The 20,203-nt window shown below is 36.1% G+C and overlaps 1 protein-coding gene across 3 annotated transcripts in view; it reads left to right on the plus strand.

The window, feature by feature from the left end:
• LOC129466899 (LINE-1 retrotransposable element ORF2 protein) overlaps positions 1–20,203 on the plus strand; it is a 258,698-nt gene that overhangs the window by 17,901 nt on the left and 220,594 nt on the right. For 2 of the 3 annotated variants that reach the window (XR_010116608.1, XM_063621306.1), the window contains 2 exons: positions 14,520–14,640; positions 15,414–15,464. The gene's annotated coding sequence lies outside the window, so the exon portion shown is untranslated. The remainder of the gene's footprint in view (positions 1–14,519; positions 14,641–15,413; positions 15,465–20,203) is intronic. The other variant, XM_063621307.1, reaches the window with a different exon arrangement.

Raw genomic sequence — 20,203 nt, forward strand, 5'->3', positions numbered from 1 at the left:
GAAATCAAGAAAGTGATTTCATTTACAATAGCTATAAATAATATAAAATACCCAGAAATCAATTTGACCCCAAATTTGAAAGATGTCTACCAGAAAACCCATAAAACACTGATGACAAAAATTGAAGAGGGCACACGAAAAGGATATTCCATGCTCATGAATTAGAAGAATGAATAGTTTTAAAATGATCATACTACCCATAGTAGTTTATAGACTTAATGCAATCCCTATCAAATAGCAGTGACATTCTCCACAGAATAAAATAGACAATCCTAAAATTTATGTGAAACCACAAAAGGCCCCCAAAAGGTCAAAGCAATCCTGAGCAAGAAGACCAAAGCTGGAAGTGTCACACTACTTGACTTCAAAATATACTACAAAGCTATAGTAACCAAATCAGCATGGTACTGACATAAAAACAGACCCATAGATCAATGGAACAGAATATATAAAAATCAAATAAAAATGCATTAAAGACTTAAATCCAAGAAGTGAAACAATGACACTACTAGAAGAAAATGTTGAGACAATGCTCCAGGACGTTAATTTGGACAAAGATTTTTTGTGTAAGACCTCAAAAGCACAGACAACAAAAGCAAAAAGAGATCAATGGAATTATATCAAGCTAAGATGCTTCTGAACAGCTAAGGAAACTATCAACAAAGTAAAGAGACACAGAATAGGAGCAATATTTGCAAATATCCATCTGACAAGGGATTAATAACGAGGATACATAAGGAACTCAAACAATTCAATAGCAAAAAACCCAGATAATCCAATTAAAAATAGGCAAAGGATCTGGATAGGCATTTCTCCAAAGAAGACATACAAATGGTCAAATGTATATAAAAAATGTTCAACATCACTAATCATCAGGGAAATGCAAAACAGAACTACAGTGAGATGTCATCTCACTCCAGTTAGAGTAGCTTTTTATAAAAAAAAGACAGGGAATAGAAGATGCTGTTGAGGATGTAGATAAAGGGGACCCCTTTATACTGTTGGTGGGAATATAAATTAGTACAGCTACTATGGAGAATGGTATGTAGGTTTTTCAAAAAACTGAAAATAGAACTACCATGTGATTCAGCAATTCCAATACTGGGTATATATCCAATATAAAGGAAATCAATACATTAAAGAGGTATCTGTACTTATATGTTAATTGCAAAACTCAAAATAGGCAACATATGGAATCTAAGTACCCTTAGTGGATAAATAAAGAAAATGTGGTATATACACACAGTGGAATATTATTCAGCCATAAAAAGAATAAACTCAGTCATTTGCAGCAACACAGAAGTAACTCAGGTCATTATATTAAGTGAAATAAGCCAAGCACAGAAAGACAAATATCGCCTGTCCTCACTCATATGTGGGAGGTAAAAAAATGGATCTCACAAAGACAGAGAGAGTAGACTGGTGGTTGCCAGATGCCAGGAAAGATTGGGAAAGGAGTGGGTGAAGAGAGGTCGATTAATGGGTACAAATATCCACTTAGAAAAAATAAGACTTGGTGGTGGACAGATCAGTAGAGTGACTATAGTTAACGTTAATTGATTGTACATGTCAAAATAGCTAGAAGAGAATAATTCAAATGGCTCAGGCATAAAGAAAAGATACATTTTTAAAGTTAAAGATATCCCAATTACCCTGATTATATGAATATAAGAAATTATTATATGACCCACAAAAATATGTACAGTTATGATGTATCAATAATAAATAATTTTAAAAAGAAATTTCAATGACCGATATATTTATAAACTATATGAATACATGACATGGTGGGGAGGAGTGTCTAACTTATACCTAAATGATTTCCATTGGGATTTAGAAATACCTGGCAGGTTGATGAGGTGAATAAACCAATATCTATTTATGTGAAGGTGAGGAGCCTCAGGGAAGGAAGGAGTGAGAACTTGTCTTGAGGGAAAAGAACAGGCAAGCATCAATACAACAAAAAGAGTCACTGGAGGCGGAAGAGGCAATTCTGAGCATTGCCATTACTGCTTAGATGAATAGGTCTCTGTTTTTCTCCCCAAAGCTTTCTGTCTGATTCGTAACGTAATGCATGCAGCTGGGAGGAGGTAGAGCAACGTAGATGATGACTGAGAGGCTGTTTTCTTGAAAGGGGCTCAGCACCACTACTTTTATATATTATTCAACAGAAACGGACAGAGGATTCTGCCCCTTAACTATGAAATACCTTGAAGTTTTATCTCTCTGGCCTCAGAGCATCGGTATCAGTGTGACCAGCAAAGGTAGTGGTTCCATGCAGAAGTGGCAGCAATAGCAAGCCTCACCTCTCATATAAATAGACTGAGTGGTACCCAGTGGAGGTGGCAGCAGTAACTTAAGGAGGAAGATGATTCCCTGGATTGAGAGTGGAGCCCAACAATATTGGTGGAGCCCAAATAATATTGCTATTCCTTTTTCTGGACACCTGAGTTAATGGCAAAGTCCCTACATGCAGTTTTTCAGGCAGTGGAGACTGCAGATACCTTTGAAGGAAGCCAGGTCAGGGGAAAGGAGAAATTGGCAGATGCCAAATGGTAGTCAGCAGGGCTTGTGCCTCTTCTCATGTGAGATATATATGGGCACAATTAAAAGGACTGTGGTCTGGCTGGGCACGGTGACTCATGCCTGTAATCCCAGCACTTTAGGATGCTGAGGTGGGTGGATAACTTGAGCTCAGGAGTTTGAGACCAGTCTGAGCAACATGGTGAAGCCCTGTCTCTACCAAACATACAAAACATTAGCCACGTGTGGTGGCTTGCACCTGTAGTCCCAGCTACTAAGGAGGCTGAGGTGGGAGAATCGCTTGAGCCCAGGAGGCGGAGGTTGCAGTGAGCTGAGACTGCACCACTGCACTCCAGCCTGGGTGACAGAGCGAGACTCTGTCTCCAAAAAAAAAAAAAAAAAAAAAGATTGTGGTCCTACAATAGCAAATGGAGACATGAACTAGTATTAATAATATGACCTCCATTTAAAATCTCCATAGTGTGGCATGAGGGAAGAAAAAATAGAGAGAAAACTGCTGAACTTCACTAGTAGTCAAATAAATTCAAATCTAAACAGTAATGAAATGTACCCCTCTTCCTGTTTCATGTTGGCAGGTACTGAGCAAAGATTATGAATATGCACAATGCTTCCAAGAGTGGGCCATTCTTTAATGCTGCTGATAGGTCTATACATTGGCATAACTCTTCTGAATGGCAATTCAAGAATACATAAAAAGATTCTCATGTAATAATTCTATTACCTAGAGTGTAAAAAGTTAACGAAGTAACACAAAGATTTATCTTCTCAGATATTCATCCTAACACTCTTTTTTTTTTTTTTTTTTTGAGATGGAGTCTTGCTGTTTCGCCCAGGCCAGACTGCAGTGGCGCGATCTCGGCTCACTGCAAGCTCCGCCTCCCGTGTTCATGCCATTCTCCTGCCTCAGTCTCCGGAGTAGCTGGGACTACAGGCGCCCGCCACTGTGCCTGGCTAATTTTTTGTATTTTTAGTAGACACGGGGTTTCACCATGTTAGCCAGGATGGTCTCGGTCTACTGACCTCGTGATCCATCCCCCTTGGCTTCCCTAAGTGCTGGGATTACAGGCGTGAGCCACCGCGCCCGGCCCATCCTAACATTATTCTTCAGGGCAATAGTTAGAGGTAAGCTAGAAGAACCATAATAATATTTCTTCTTAGAATTTTATACTTTCTGATTTTCTTTGGTAAGCATGTATTACTTTAATAGAGGGGAAAATAATAAAAATCAGTAGGCAATTCAGATGTTAAAGTAAAAATACAATCAGATTTGAGTTACTTCGGAGTCACATGGCCATGACCTGAATGGCTTGTGTGTGTCCACTACCAAGACAAGACAAAAACACTGTTCTTCAGGTGATTTATAGTGTTCATGTAGAAGAACATGTCAGATAATAAACTTAATTTCAGCAATCGCAACAAAATTAGAGAAATTTTCCGCCTATCCTATTTTCCTTTCACACAGTTGTCGCATTTTAACTGACTGGAACATCCAGATGTAACCAAAGAATGTTGGTTCTTTTTTTTTTTTTTTCGAAGCTTGTATAAAGCTTTTAAATTAAATTAAATTTTAAATAATTTTATTTGTTAGATTCACAGGGTACATGTGCATGTTTGTTTTACAGGTATATTGTGTACTGGTGAGGATGGGGCTTCTAGGGTACCCATTACTCAAATAGCGAAGGAATATTGTTTCTTTTCTCAAGTAGAGTCAATACATGTGTTTAGATCCCACATACACTTTCTACATTAAATTTAAAATAAGTTAAATTCTTATGAAAAAAGAGGTGGTGGACTAAGGGGAACCTAACCTAATATTTAAAAGGAATATGAAAGCAGAGAGGAACTTGCAAGACATAGAGTTATGTTAACATATTTAATTTTAAGAAGTTATGATAGGTTCTGATTCTAAAGTAGCATATTGTTATTTCTATTTTATTAGGTTGGTGCAAAAGTAATTGCTGTTTTTGCAATTGGAAGTAAGGTATCGTATAAATGATACCTTAATAAGTTCTCTGAGTGAAGCTACTTTATAATGTTGGGGTTATTAAGTATTTACAAATCTCTGTCATCCTCTAGACAGAATCCATATCAAACTGGTCACAAGACTTGTGCATTTCATTGCTAAATGTTCCCCAAATCCTTTCTTTGCTTTCCATTTTTTCCATGGTATACATGTGCCACAGTTTCTTTCTCCAGTCTATCATTGATGGGCGTTTTGGTTGGTTCCAAGTCTTTGCTATTGTAAATAGTGGAAGGACATTATTTTTATTATCCTGAAAAGCAAGCAACTCTATCCTCTGTTCCAGAAGGAGATACTATTGCTAACTTCCGTGGTTATTTGCTATACAGTTATCCTAAAAAAGATAGTCCAGAACAAATGCTGCCAAACCTCTTTTCAGAAGAAATGCAGAACTGTGAGAAACATTAACTGTCCCCCGAAACCTTTAGAAAACAACTTGACTTCTCAGAATGATCGAACCCTCCAATTAGTTTCCAACTAGAACACCGAGGCCTGAAGCAGCAAGTACTCAGAAGAATATATGAAGCTAGAAGCCTTAACACATCAGTGGAGTATTTTTTGCCTTGGTTCTCTGATCTGTGTGAAAATGGAGGTGATAACTATTCTATAGTATTATTTAACCAGCTAATGTTAAATCATTAAATCAGCCAGTGTAGGAATCTGTCCTGAATTTGTTACACATCCTAAAATATTAGTGTTTCTTCCCTTCAACTAGAATTAGGATCCATTCTTGAGAAACTGAGATGAGTACGTAGGTTTTTTGAATCTTCATGCCTCTTAAATTTCTGTCATATTTATCTTCATTTCCATTGCAGAGTTCTTATATGTTTGAGCCTTGGAGAATTTTATGTTCCCTGAGTTTAAGTCATTTTCACTTAAAGCCTGAATAGTGTACAGAACTGAAAAGAAAACCCAGATATAATTTTGTCCTAACTCACTATTTTATAGGTAAGGGACTATTATCTTAGATTAAATAGGCTAAAGTAAATTTTAAAAATTCTTTTGTTTAAAATATTCATAATTTCCTAGTATCTATGCCAAGTCTATTTGACAATTTAAAATATCAGAAGGACTAACTCAAAGTTAAGATAGATTAAAACATAAACGTATATACATTGCCAACATGTAGAACTGCAATAAGACATCATTTATTTGCTCACTTAAATAAAATAATTGTGATAGAAGCAAGTTCAGTTTTCTCAGCTAAAATAGGGAATATAATAAAACTTGCCTTAGAGCAAGAGTTGACTGAGATAAAAAGGACTTTGTAATTTGCAAATTGCAAAGTTTTACAGAAATATTCTTCTGTGTTTTTAGAAATAAATAATTGTGAAAAACAAGAAATATAGCATTAAATGCAATAATGAATAAGAAAGCATCTTGAAAAGTGTAAATTTGTTACATAAATCTAAGTTATGGAGACTGTAGAAATACCAAATATCACCACTTTAAGTAATTGGTACCTTAAACTATGTAAGAGAAGCCCCATTTTTTTTGGCTTACTTTCAAAAATTTTGACTATAACAAAGTAACATTGTATAAGTCATAGGTTGGTCAGGAAAACAGAAACATGTCTAGATGTTTCAAGCAGGAGTGGATTTGAAATAGGATATTACAGCACCAGGAGAAAGGCTGGGGCAATAAAAGTCAAAAAAAGTTGCAGTTTGCTTTTGGAATCAGAAAGATACAGAGATAATTGAAAAAAATGTCATGAATGATCTTGGTGGCCAGTACCATCAAAGTGAATGATTTGCAAAGCCCCTACTAGCTTAGCTGCTGCAGAGCTTTCTGTTGGCTATCTTCTAAAGCCCGTACTTGTGTCTGCTGCTCAAAAGGAGCAATAATAGTTTTTGCTTCTTTTTTGCCTTCTGCGTCTCATGGGTGTTTCTCATTGGAAAAATCTAAAATTCTGCTGGCAAGAGATTCTGGAAAGTACAGCTGTTAGGCGTCCAGTATATAAGATTTGAATGGGAGTATAGATGAAGTGGGAACAAATACTAGTAGAGGAACAAACAACTCACAATATACATGCCGTCATGAAAACACTGATATAGTAAAATGCATATCACATTTATATACACTCATTATCATAAACTGAATCCCATCCCACCACTGGTTTGAGCCCAGCCTGGGCAACATGGTGAACCCCATCTCTACTTTAAATACAAAAAATTAGCTGGGCATGGTGGTGTGCACCTGTAGTCCCAGCTACTTGGGAGGCTGAAGTGGGAGGATTGCTTGAGCCAGGGAGGTGGAGGTTGTAGTGAGCTGAGATTGTACCATTGCACTCTAGCCTGGGCGATTGAGGGAGATCCTGTCTCAAAAAAAAAAAAAGGGGGTGGGGTGGGGGGGTGTACCAATTTATTTGCCAACAAGCAAGGTAGGATTTCTATTGCTCCACATTTTCAGCAACACAAGTAAGAGTTTAAAATTACTGCTGATCTGCTGGGAGAGTAGTATAATCTAATTGTGAATGTGATTTGTATTACCCTGGCTGCTAATAAGTAAAAGTTAACCCAGTATGAAAATGAACGAAACATTTCACCAGACACTTCACAAGGAAGGGAGGCAAATGTCCTTTTTCATGTCCCAGCGCATGGACTCTTCCTGTCTCGCATCCTTTGCATATTCTCCTATCACAACCCAGGCTGCTCTCTCCTCCTGGCTCTGTGCGTGGCTGGCTTTTTCTTGTCCTTCAGTGTTTAGCTCTCTCTGAAAGGCCATTTTTAGCCATCTTATCTAAATATGTCCCTTCCCTGTTTTCCTCATCAGGACGTCTATTGTTTTGCTTGGTACCATCCATCACAATTTTTGTACTTATCTATTTGTTTTCTTGTTTCTTTCTTTATTTTGCTAAATTATAAGCGCTACAAGGGATAAGATTCTGCCTATCCAGTTCATGATGCTATCCCATTTTGAATGGTGCATGGTAGATGCTTCATAAATATTTGTCAAAAAATAGAATGAAATGACTTGTGATTGAAAACAAAAGTAAGTTAAACTTTAATCTTTTTCTTATAATTTATGCTTAAACAAATTCCATATGTAGTAAAGAGAGTTAAATATTAATAGTGATATCTTCAGTGTTAGAAGACTAATATATAGGAGACAATTTTTCTAAGTAGTTACCATAAAGGAAAAAGTTGATTAAATAGCCTAGCTAAAGATTAAAACTTTCTAATACATAAAAACTCCATAAATAACATTCAAAGACAGATAACTAAAAAAATTTTGCTAAATATATAATGAGTACTATATAAATTATATGTATGATAACTTTACGAAAATAAAAATCTCAGCAAGAAAAATGCTAACAGACAGTTGTAAAAATAGACGTGGCCCAATAAAAGAATTTTCTACAAAAAGATAAAGATTCAATGAACATATTAAGAGATGCTTAACTTCTTTTGGAATTACATATCTCAAGTGAAACAGAAAAAGTTCAATTAAAAGAAATAATATTATATAGGAAAGAATAAAAAGAATAATTGTATTTGTTTTGGTGCAGTGAAAACAAAAATGGGTCCTTTTATATCTTCTTTCTGGGAGTTTAAATTGTCATAACTTCTCTACATTAAAGTTGACTGGAACAGTATCTTCTTATAGCCAGACATTTATTCTTTGTATATATCAGACAAACAAATGATGATACACGTGTAAGGTTAACTGTAGGACTGTGTAAAATTATGAAAAATCAGGACTATCTGAAATGATTATTAGGAGGGCATAGTTTAACTAAATTGTGGTATGCAACTATAAGATAAAGTAGTATACAGCCACTATAATGTGGTTGTTATTTATGCCATGGAAAAATATGCACAATATATATGTATATATATTGTATATATACTCTCTATATATACACACACACTGCAAACTCTTTTCAGCTACAACATATATGCATACATATACTGTTTATATACACATATACACACACCACACACAATATATATTCAACATAGAATAGCTATACATATATACATACATATATGTATAGCTATTCTATGTTGTTCCTGTTTTTTAAAGTAGCCATTTTGCCTGTCTAAGCATTATCATCCATCCACGTATTGAAAAACGTGGTTATCTTTGGGTACTATGTTTATAGCTAATCGTACCATTTCTATATGAACATTATATAATTATTATATTATGTAACATAAGCAAACAAATATATAACATAATCCCCCAAACCCAGTATAACTATTTTCACTTTAAAAAGAGAAGTGAGAGTATAGAGAATATAAAATTATGTTTGGCAGAAAAAGCACAAAATGTATACATATATGAAAAATAATACCTAAAAACATTGGAAGTTTCTTAACTGTTTAAGAAACAGAAGTTTTCTGTTTCCTTTTGGTATGTATTTAATCCACTCATTGTAGTTCCCTCACTGTAAAAAATACACTTGAAATTTCTCATGAGAAAGCTGATTGTCAATTTCCTGTATTTTTTTGGCTTTAGTCACAAGTATGGCATACGTGACTATTTCAGAACTTCCATTTAAGCAAGTAAGAAACTTCATAGATACTTAAGAACTATTACAAAGAAATCTTGGATTTTTTTCAAACTTTAAATACAGTCTTTTCAGTTTTATTTCAAGTCTTAGAGAAAACCTACACATATATATTTATTTTTTGTCTTAGGTGAGTAAGTTCACATCCTGCTGGACAATTGGGATGTTTATTTTTCTCAGATTCATAAGCAAAGTTCAGCTTCCTTGAACCTTGTGGGCTAGAGGTCATTTTCAATTTCCCAGTTATGTTCCTTAATATTGTGCAGTCAAAAGCTAAATGAAACACACTGGGAAGCTTTGCTATCCCTGCTCTGAATGGTTGGTGAATGTTGTCAGAGTGTGGTCTCTGGATCTGATTTTAGATATTGATCCTGAAACTGACTGTGAGATCCGAGGCTAGCTCCTTAAAGTTTTTGTTCCCTAGTTTTCTCTTTTTAAAGTGGGCATAATATTGTACTTATTTCATTAGGTTATTATGAGAATTAAGAGAGAAAAGCCCACAACAATAAGGAATTTCTGGAAGATATAAAACAGGTGAAGAATACATAATCCCATATAAGTAAAGGAAATAAAATGTGAGTTTTCCCAGAAGAATCCCAGAATAACCCCAACTCCAGTTGAGTATGGATAAAGGCCAGGGTGATGGGCAGTCAACATTTTAATTAAAGAATGGAATAACAGTCGTGTTCATTCCCCCACTCTCAGTTCAAAGCCCACTAGTAAAAGTTCTCTGAAGTGGGAGTTTTGATGCCAAAGGTACTCTGAAAGAGTGCTTAAGCCTCATTGTACAATTTAAATGTCCACCTATAAATAAATAAATAGGATTAGGTAATTAAAAATTAGCAGTTATTTGAGAAAAGTCAGTATCATGAAGGAGAGGCTCAGATTCAAGAAACAGGAAAAGAAATGCCCCAAGGGAAGAGAGTTAATACAGGGAAAAGAGAAAGTTTTAGAATAAACAAAATAAGTATCCTAGAGATTTGAAGCATACTTTGCCCATAAAAAAAAGTATATTATGAGAAAGAAGCAATTGGAAGTTAAAAACTTTTTGATAAAAACGAGAAAGAAATAACTGAACTAAATAGCAGAGTGGACATTACTGAAGACTGCATTACTGGACTGGGTGATGGTTCAGAGTGCTACATCCAGAGCTGAATGCAAAAATCCAAGGCAAACACATGAGAGCAAAGATAAGTGTCATGGAGGTAAATCTAGAGAAATGTATGGTTTTATGGAGGTATTGAGAAAGAACAGCGAGGGGAAGATGAATGAATAATCGAGGAAATAGAATAATGACTCTGATCTTTAGATTGAAGAGATCCTCAGACTGGTGGGTAGAAGGATTCAGGGTGGTAAGGGGTGAGGACGGCACATCTATGCCTGTAAACAGCATGGTGACATGTCTCAATGCCAAAGATAAAGAAATAGCAAGAGTGACAAGAAATAAAATGCAAAGTACCTGTCATAAAAATATCAGACTAAATCACACTACTCATTAACAACACCAGATGCATGAAGATAAGGCAGTGATACCCTCAAAATTTGAGACAGTACTATTGTTTTAGCCAACACCTTTATTCAGAAAACTGGTGTTCAAGTGTGAAAGTAAAATAAAGACATTTTCAGACTTGTTAGTCTCAGAAAGTTTACCATCTAAATACTCTTTGGGAGAATTCCTTGAGGCAGAAATCCAGAAAAATCCAGGAAAAGTAAAAATAAATTGAAAAAAAGGGGAATTTGTGTTATAAAAATAATATAAAAACATTATTAAAGTGTTCAGGAGAGAAAAAAGTCAAAACCCCGCGATTTTTTCCCCTCAAAACCTGCTCATTAATGTCTTTTGATAAAGAAAGAGAAAGGAAGAAACAAAAAAAGAAGTAAAAAAGGGAAATTGCCAGAAATAGAATGAATAATTAGAGAAAACAAAGAACCAATGAATAGCCCCCGCCTCATCCCAAAGTCCTGATTAATCCAACATGAAACAAAAAAGAGAGCAAAACATAAACAATCAGAACATGAAACAAAATGGCAGGAATAAGGCACAACTTAGACATTACAATGAACAATGATGATTACATCACAGAAATGGTCAAATAGAGTTAACAAATAAGCAGGAAGTTTGAAAATAAAAACAAGTAACAATAAAACAGCAAAATGATAATAAAGTTGCAGTAATATTAAAATTAGAAAAAACACTCAAGGTGGAAAGGATTGCATGGCATCATGCCATTATGTTAATTATAATACAGTATGAGGTGTTTGTATCTTTATGCAAAAATTATAGAGCAAAAATGTTAGGAATACAAAGAGATTTTAAAAAGCCTTTTATGTTAGTTTTCATCATTGTTCTAACAAGTTATCACAAATTTAGTGGCTTACAACACCACAAATTTACTATCTGATTCTCTAGAAGTCTAAAATGGGTCTCACCGGGCTAAAAGTGAAGTGTCCTCAGGGCTGTATTCATTTTCGGAGGCTCTGAGGGAAAGTAAAAATGACGGTATATTGTTGACAGTATTTTCAATAGTGCTGTTTCCTTGCCCTTCCCAGCTTCTAGCAGCCTCCCACATTTCTTGACTTATGGCCCACTTTTTCCATCATCTACTTTTCAGAGCCTTTGTGATTACATTGGGACTATCCAGATAATCCAGGATAATCTCCTTTTTTTTTTTTTTTTTTTTTTTGAGACAGAGTCTTGCTCTGTTGCCTAGACTGGAGTGCAGTGGCAGTGACCGTAGCTTATTGCAGCCTTGACTTCCCGGGCTCAAGCAATCCTCTCATCACAGCCACCTGAGTAGCTGGGAGTACAGGTATGCACCACCACACCTGGCTGATTTTTTTTATTTTTTGTAGAGACAGAGTCTCATTAAGTTGTCCTGGTTGGTCTGGAAGTCCTGGGCTCAAGTGATCACTCACCTCAGCCTCCCAAAGTGCTGGGATAACAGGCGTGAGCCCGGCCAATCTCCCTACTTTAAGGTCAGCCTTTTTGCAATCTTAATTCCAACTGAAACCTAATTCTTCTTTGCCATGTAAAGTACACATTTACAGTTTTCAGGGATTAAGATGTGGACGTCTTTGGAGGACCATTATTCTGCCTACCCCAACTCTGTTCTCAGAAATAGTCAAATTGAGAAAATTAAAAATATAATTATAGGGGATTTAAATAACCAATTAAAAAATTTGAATTAATATCTAATGAAGAATTTTGTCTTGAACGGAGAATGAATATTATTTGCAAATACCTATGGAACACAAATATATTTGATCATATATTGTTTCATAAAGAAATTTCAATAAAAATAATTAAAGCCCACATTCTCCGAACTCATAACAATGTAAACAGATTAATAATAAAAATATAGGATAAAATGTATTCAACTTTAAAAAAGTGTAACACTTTTCTAAATAAATTGTTGTTTAAAGGGGATGTAAAGACTGATATTACAAACCATCTAGAAAACATGACAAAAATGTATTCAGAGAAATGTCTATAACTTTATATGCAATTACTTGAAAACAAGAAAAATGGAATAGCTGAGTATTCTAATTAGAATCAAGAAAAGTAATTAAAACATGCAAGGAAAGCATTGATTATAAAAAAGAATACAATAGAAAACAAACAGAAAAAGCAATCAAAGCTGGTTGGCTCTTTGCAAACATCAGTAAGTGAGACATTCTTTGGAACACAATTAGAGAAATAACAAAAGAAAAAATATGAAAGAGAATATAAAGTACATAATGGGACTTCCTTTTCCATAGTGGCTTAGGTTAGTTCGCCAAACTTGCCTGCTGTAAACTATTAAAAATGCTGGATGAAATATGTAAACGATATTCTTTCTCTTTTCTTTTTTTGAGACAGGGTCTTGCTCTGTTAACCACACTGAAGGGTAGTGGTGTGATCACAGCTCACTGCAGCCTCAAACTCCTGGGCTTAAGTCATTCTTTCACCTCACCCTCCCCAGAAGCTAGGACTATAAGTGTGCACCACCACGCCTGGTTACTTTTCAGAATTTTTTTGTGTGGAGATGGGGTCTCACCCTATGTTGCCCAGGCTCTTCTTGAACTCCTGGCTTCAAGCAATCCTCCTGCCTTGGCCTCCTCAAGTGTTGGGATTACAGGCATAAGCCACAGCACCCAGCCTACTATATTATTAAAAAGCACTAAGAATCTGACAAAATAGTAAAAAGATAACAGGCCAAGGTTGAAGAGGATTTGGGAAGTCAGAGAGATAAGGGGAGTAGAGATGCTACTTTGTCCTCAGGGTTTTGCCCATTGTTGTCAATTTGAATACCGACTTTGACAGCTTCCCAGGAAAAGCTAACAGAAATCAAAGCCCGATAATTGCTCAAAGTAGGATGTCTAATAAGTGACTGCCCTCACTTTAAATTGTGAACCCAAGGAGCCATACTCTCAGGGCAAAAAGGAACTAGTAGTATACTAGCACTCAAGAAGCTGGGCAGCCCCCAAATTATATCACCCGGGAGGTCCAAAATATGTCACGCCACAAATGTAATTTAAAATGGTACCGGACTAATATGCTCCAAGGACACTATAAGATCTTCTCTGGAGAAATATATTTTCATTCCAGGCTTCAGGTTATTTCTACAAATAATACTTTATTTATTTAGTTATTTTGAGATGGAGTCTCACTCTGTCACCCAGGCTGAAGTGCAGTGGCGCAATCTCGGCTCACTGCAACCTCCGCCTCCCAGGTTCAAGCAATTCTCCCTGCCTCAGCCTCCTGAGTAGCTGGGAATACAGGCGCTGCTACCATGCCTGGCTAATTTTTTGTATTTTTTAGTAGAGACAAAGTTTTGCCATATTGGCCAGGCTGGTCTTGAACTCCTGACCTCAGGTGATCCACCAGCCTTGGCCTCCCAAAGCGCTGTGATTACAGGTGTGAGCCACCATGCCCAGCCTTTTTAGGGTATTACATACAGCATATAATAATATACAGCATGCAATCAAAGACAACACAAAGAAACAAAGTATCACAGATTAGAACCAGCAGACACTATAATCAAAAGAAATCCTGCAAATCTATAGATATTGTAATTATGACAGTCTATAAAACAACACTATTTACTATTTAAATAAAAGGCAAAATGAAATTGGATTCAGGGGACAGAAATCTATCAAATGTGATCTAGCAGATTTGAAAATGAATCAAATAGAACAAGTTAGTCAAACCTGGAGAAAATTTAAGTACAGACAGATAAGGCAAAAAAAAAAAAAAAGCTATCCAGAATGAATCAGAAAGTAAAAAAGATGAGAGGAAAATAGGTGAAGAAACAATACTAGATAAGATCATAAGGACTAACATGAACTTAGCATTTCAGAAAGAGTGGAGAGAAATAATAGGTAGAAGGATATTTGGAGAAAATTTTTAAGAAATAATGAAAGCCAACAATCAACAAGTTTTTTGTTTTTTTGTTTTTTAAGACAGCGTCTCACTCTGTTGCCCAGGCCGGAGTGCAGTGGTGAAATCTCGGCTCACTGCAACCTCTGCTCCCGGGTTCAAGTGATTCTCCTGCCTCAGCCTCCTGAGTAGCTGGAATTACAGGTATGTACCACCATGCCTAGCTAATTTTTGTATTTTTAGCAGAGACAGGGTCTCACCATGTTGGCCAGGCTGGTCTCGAACTCCTGGCCTCAAGTGATCTGCCTGCCTCGGCCTCCCATTGTGCTGGGATTACAGGCAATCAATAGGCTTAAGCACAACAAATCACGAGTAGGGTAAATACAATGAACTACACATTGTAATAAAGCTACAGAAAAAATATGATTTAGAGAAAAAAATGATTCTGTTTAGTGGATTAAGGTTTAGACTGACAGTCAACTTCTTGACAGCACAATAGAAACTGGAAGCTAGGAGGTAGTAGATCGATAACCTCAATGCACAGAGAAGCAAATAACTGCCAGCTCTGAATGTCTATACCCAGTGGCAGTATTTTGTAAAAGAGATGGTGAAATAAAAACATTTTAAAATAAAAATATATAGTCTGTCACTAGAGAAATTTCTAAAGATGTACGTGAGATGGAAGGACAGAGATTCCAGAGGAGAGAGCTGGAATGCAGAAAAGAATGAAAAGAAACAGGTAAATATGTCACTAAATCTAATGGGGCACTGACTTTATAAACAAAAATAGTAATGTCTATGGGGCTAAATATGATGATCATGTGTATATATAGTGATGATAATGATGATGGTAATAAGGACCATTATTTAATGCTTAGTACATGCCAGAGATTGTGCTAGGTGCTTCTATTACATAATCTCAGTGAATCCTCATACCAACCCCTGAGGAAGGTATAATTGTTATGTCTATTTTCCAGGTAAGGAACAGAAAGATAAAGAGATTGCAACTTACCTGAGGTCACACACTGGTAAGTAGTGGAGCTGGTGCTTTGGTTCCAGAATCTATGCTCCTAACTATGCTATGCTGCTTCTTATTTCATCTGGAAGAGTGTACACATACATTCTTAAAATTAATAAGAGTTTGGCAAGTTTGATGGATACAAAAATTAATTTATTTCTATGAGCTAAAAACAAATAGTTAAAAAATGACACAAGAGCTTTAAAAATTATCAAGTAATTTATATCTTTTCATAGATATAAAATGCTGCATGGAAAACATTTTTTAAAATGGAGGGATTTTAAAGACCTAAGTAAATGGTGACATAATTCTTTTTTTTTTTTTTATTATTATTATTTTTTTATTATACTTTAGGTTTTAGGGTACATGTGCACAATGTGCAGGTTTGTTACATATGTATCCATGTGCCATGTTGATTTCCTGCACCCATTAACTTGTCATTTAGCATTAGGTATATCTCCTAATGCTGTCCCTCCCCCCTCCCCCCACCCCACAACAGTCCCCGGAGTGTGATGTTCCCCTTCCTGTGTCCATGAGTTCTCATTGTTCAATTCCCACCTATGAGTGAGAACATGCGGTGTTTGGTTTTTTGTCCTTGCGATAGTTTACTGAGAATGATGTTTTCCAATTTCATCCATGTCTCTACAAAGGACACGAACTCATCATTTTTTATGGCTGCATAGTATTCCATGGTGTATATGTGCCACATTTTCTTAATCCAGTCTATCGTTGTTGGACATTTGGGTTGGTTCCAAGTCTTTGCTATTGTGAATAGTGCCACAATAAACATACGTGTGCATGTGTCTTTATAGCAGCATGATTTATAGTCCTTTGGGTATATAACCAGTAATGGGATGGCTGGGTCAAATGGTATTTCTAGTTCTAGATCCCTGAGGAATTGCCACACTGACTTCCACAATGGTTGAACTAGTTTACAGTCCCACCAACAGTGTAAAAGTGTTCCTATTTCTCCACATCCTCTCCAGCACCTGTTGTTTCCTGATTTTTTAATGATGGCCATTCTAACTGGTGTGAGATGGTATCTCACTGTGGTTTTGATTTGCATTTCTCTGATGGCCAGTGATGATGAGCATTTTTTCATGTGTTTTTTGGCTGCATAAATGTCTTCTTTTGAGAAGTGTCTGTTCATGTCCTTTGCCCACTTTTTGATGGGGTTGTTTGTTTTTTTCTTGTAAATTTGTTTGAGTTCATTGTAGATTCTGGATATTAGCCCTTTGTCAGATGAGTAGGTTGCAAAAATTTTCTCCCATTGTGTAGGTTGCCTGTTCACTGTGATGGTAGTTTCTTTTGCTGTGCAGAAGCTCTTTAGTTTAATTAGATCCCATTTGTCAATTTTGGCTTTTGTTGCCATTGCTTTTGGTGTTTTAGACATGAAGTCCTTGCCCACGCCTATGTCCTGAATGGTATTGCCTAGGTTTTCTTGTAGGATTTTAATGGTTTTAGGTCTAACATTTAAGTCTTTAATCCATCTTGAATTAATTTTTGTATAAGGTGTAAGGAAGGGATCCAGTTTCAGCTTTCTACATATGGCTAGCCAGTTTTCCCAGCACCATTTATTAAATAGGGAATCCTTTCCCCATTTCTTGTTTTTGTCAGGTTTGTCAAAGATCAGATAGTCGTAGATATGCGGCATTATTTCTGAGGGCTCTGTTCTGTTCCATTGATCTAATGGTGACATAATTCTTCTTCAAGAATTGAACTTTGCATATCGTAAAGATGTCAGTTTACCCTAAATGATGTATAATTCAATGTAATCCCAATCAAAATCCTATCAATGATTGGATGTGTAAACTGATTAGCTGATGCTAAAATTATGTGAAAATTCCAGAGGCAAAGAATAACCAAGTCAATTTTAAAGAAAGTCAAAGCTGGAGTATTTTAAACTCCAGATATAAAGGCTTATTACAAAGCAATAGTAATTGAGTGAGTCTGGTATTGGGGCATGTACAGAGAAGAGTTAAAACACACAGCAGGCCGAGTGCTAGCCTTTGATAGGACTGTTTAGAAAGGTTGGCCTTGGCTGGTGTCTGAGAACTTGAATTTTGGGAGGGTTTCCACCACTTTAATGGATAAGAGTGGCTGACTATGCCTAAACTCTTTGTGCAAACAATTTGGTTTATACTTAACACCTGTTTTCCTTCTGGAGTCTAGAATTTTTGCATATTCCAGGCAAAGCATGCCCATTGACAAGCTGCCAGTAAAAACGTTGGGTGCTGAGTCTCCAATGAGCCTCTCTTCGACCTAACAATTCTACTCCTGGGAATATATTTTAGAGCTGCTTGTGAGTATCTGCGTCAAGATCCATGTATAAGAGTGTCCCCTTCAGCATTTTTTGTAACAGCATTGTTTGTATCAGCTTTATCCCAAAGCTAGAACCAATCCAAATGACTATGAAGAATATAATTGAGAAATAAATTTCAGCAAATTCGCTCAAATGAGTAGAATACAGCATTGAAATTGTACATATGATAGCTACTGGCAACAACACTGATGAATTTTATGAACATAATTTTGAATAAAATAAATAGCACAAAACATATAGCATGATTCCATTTATATTGTTTATAATTGGGTGAAACTAAACTTTATTGTTTAAGCATGCATATATAGCCATAGGTCTAAAAAGGAAGGCAAGATGAACAAAAAAAAATCTCAAGTGTTATAAGAGTGGTCATTTCCCTAGGGAAGATAGAGGTTCTGATTGGGAATGGACAAACGGAGGGATCCTTGGTGCTGGCAATACGTTATAGTTTGAGTTGTGATGATATAGGTGCCCATTTTATATTAAACTGAGGATTTATGTTTCATATATTTTGTTCTATTTGTGGTAAGACGCTTATTAAAATAATTGTCACATGGCTTCATTCCAATAAATTTCAGTCTTTAGTTGAAACAAATGTGCTTCTTGGAAAATAAAAATTGGTACATCAAACTAGAAAGTGTGGCCCCTCTCAAGTCCAACTCTGCCTAAAAGTACCACGTGGGAGGATTGCTTAGTGTGAATGAGTCTTCCAACTTTTTAAAGGAAACTAGAAAGCTGAATGTTTACATGAAAGCCCCTAGTTTCTTTCTTTCTTTCGGGACAGAGTCTCACTCTATTGCCCAAGCTGGAGTATGGTGGTGCGATCTTGGCTCACTGCAGCCTCTTCCTGCCAGTTTCAACTGATTCTCTTACCTCAGCCTCCTGAGTAGCTGGGATTACAGTCGTGTGCCACCAGTGGCTAATTTTTGTATTTTTATTAGAGACGGGGTCTCACTACATTGGCCAAGCTGGTCTCAAAGGATCTCAACTCCTGACCTTAGCCTCCCAAAGTGCTGGGACTACAGGTGTGAGCCACCGTGCCCAGGCTAAGCTCCCAATTTCTAAATGTAGGTTCAGATGAATTTTAAACACTGTGTGAGCCAACAAAACACATCTTCAAGGTTAAAGTTGGCCTGTGAGCATACACTTGTAATCACAGAGGTTTGGCCTCAGAGGTAAAATAGAAAAGTTAAAAGACTATCAAGGTTTCCAAGTTAACTGGGAGTGAGAGAGTTGGGTATATTTTGAAAATTATTTATATACTTTTTTTTCCCTCTGCCTTTCTGAGCACATAACATTGACCCCATTCTACTTGAAACATCGAATCATTCAGTGGCCTGTGGGAACAAATTAGGAATTTTTCAATGAACAAATTTAAAGAGAAAGACCAAGATGATATTTAGCTTCTGATGTTTAAAAAGCTATTTTCTTTTGTATACTACATCAGCAAGCAGTAAGTAGCCATGAGTGGATCTGGGAACCAGAGAATAGTCTTATATTCCAAATAGTTAAGCTCCCTGTAGGTAAATCTAAAGAATCCACAGAGAATTCAGCATGTTCTTGCACTCAATGATACCTTTTCTATAAACTAGAACTCTCTTCTAATGAGAAAAGTCTAAATAATTACTTGATGTCATGCCAGATATGTAGCAGCAGGACAATGATAGTCAGACAGGAAATAAGTATTGAGAGAGCCAAGCAAAGTGTCCATTTCTGGAATCAGCGATTTAGGAGTTTAAAGTTTGATGTGAACAGTAGCTTAGAAATGGGAAATCATGTCAGAATCTAGGCAAGGTATTTGCAGCACAGTCACTACAGAACAAGATAGTGTGAGAATCATTAGGTCTGAAAAGTCAGTGGAGTTAAGATCTAGAACTGCTCTGTTTGATATGGTAGTCTGTAGCCATGTGGGGCTAGTGAGCACTTGAAATGTGTCGAGTCTGAATTGAGATGTACTGTAAGTGTAAAACATGCACTGGATTTAGCAGACATTATTTACTAAGAATGGAAAATGTCTCATTACAAATTTTAAATTTTGATTACATGTTGAAATGGTAGTATTTTAGATATACTGGGTTAAATAAAATATATTGTTAAAATTCAAAAGCAAATTGATAATGATGTACAAACCCAAGGAGACAAATAAATATAAAACAAATAATAGTGATTGTTAAAAATCTAGCTCTTTCTCCAGTCAGCACCACCAAAGCATCAGGCCAAGGGAGTTTTATGGGCCAGTGATATGAAATATTCAAAGAATAGATGTTTTAGACTTTTAGAGACTATAGTAAGAGATGGAAAGATTCTTAACTCTTAAAAATGCATCTTACTGTGGCAGTGAATACAGTAATATTATAATTCTATGTGGCCATATCCTATTTTTTTCTATGAGATTGTAGAAATACACATACACTGTGATGTACCCA

This window comes from Symphalangus syndactylus, chromosome 17 (assembly GCF_028878055.3).
Source record: "Symphalangus syndactylus isolate Jambi chromosome 17, NHGRI_mSymSyn1-v2.1_pri, whole genome shotgun sequence".
NCBI classification, from domain to species: domain Eukaryota; kingdom Metazoa; phylum Chordata; class Mammalia; order Primates; family Hylobatidae; genus Symphalangus; species Symphalangus syndactylus.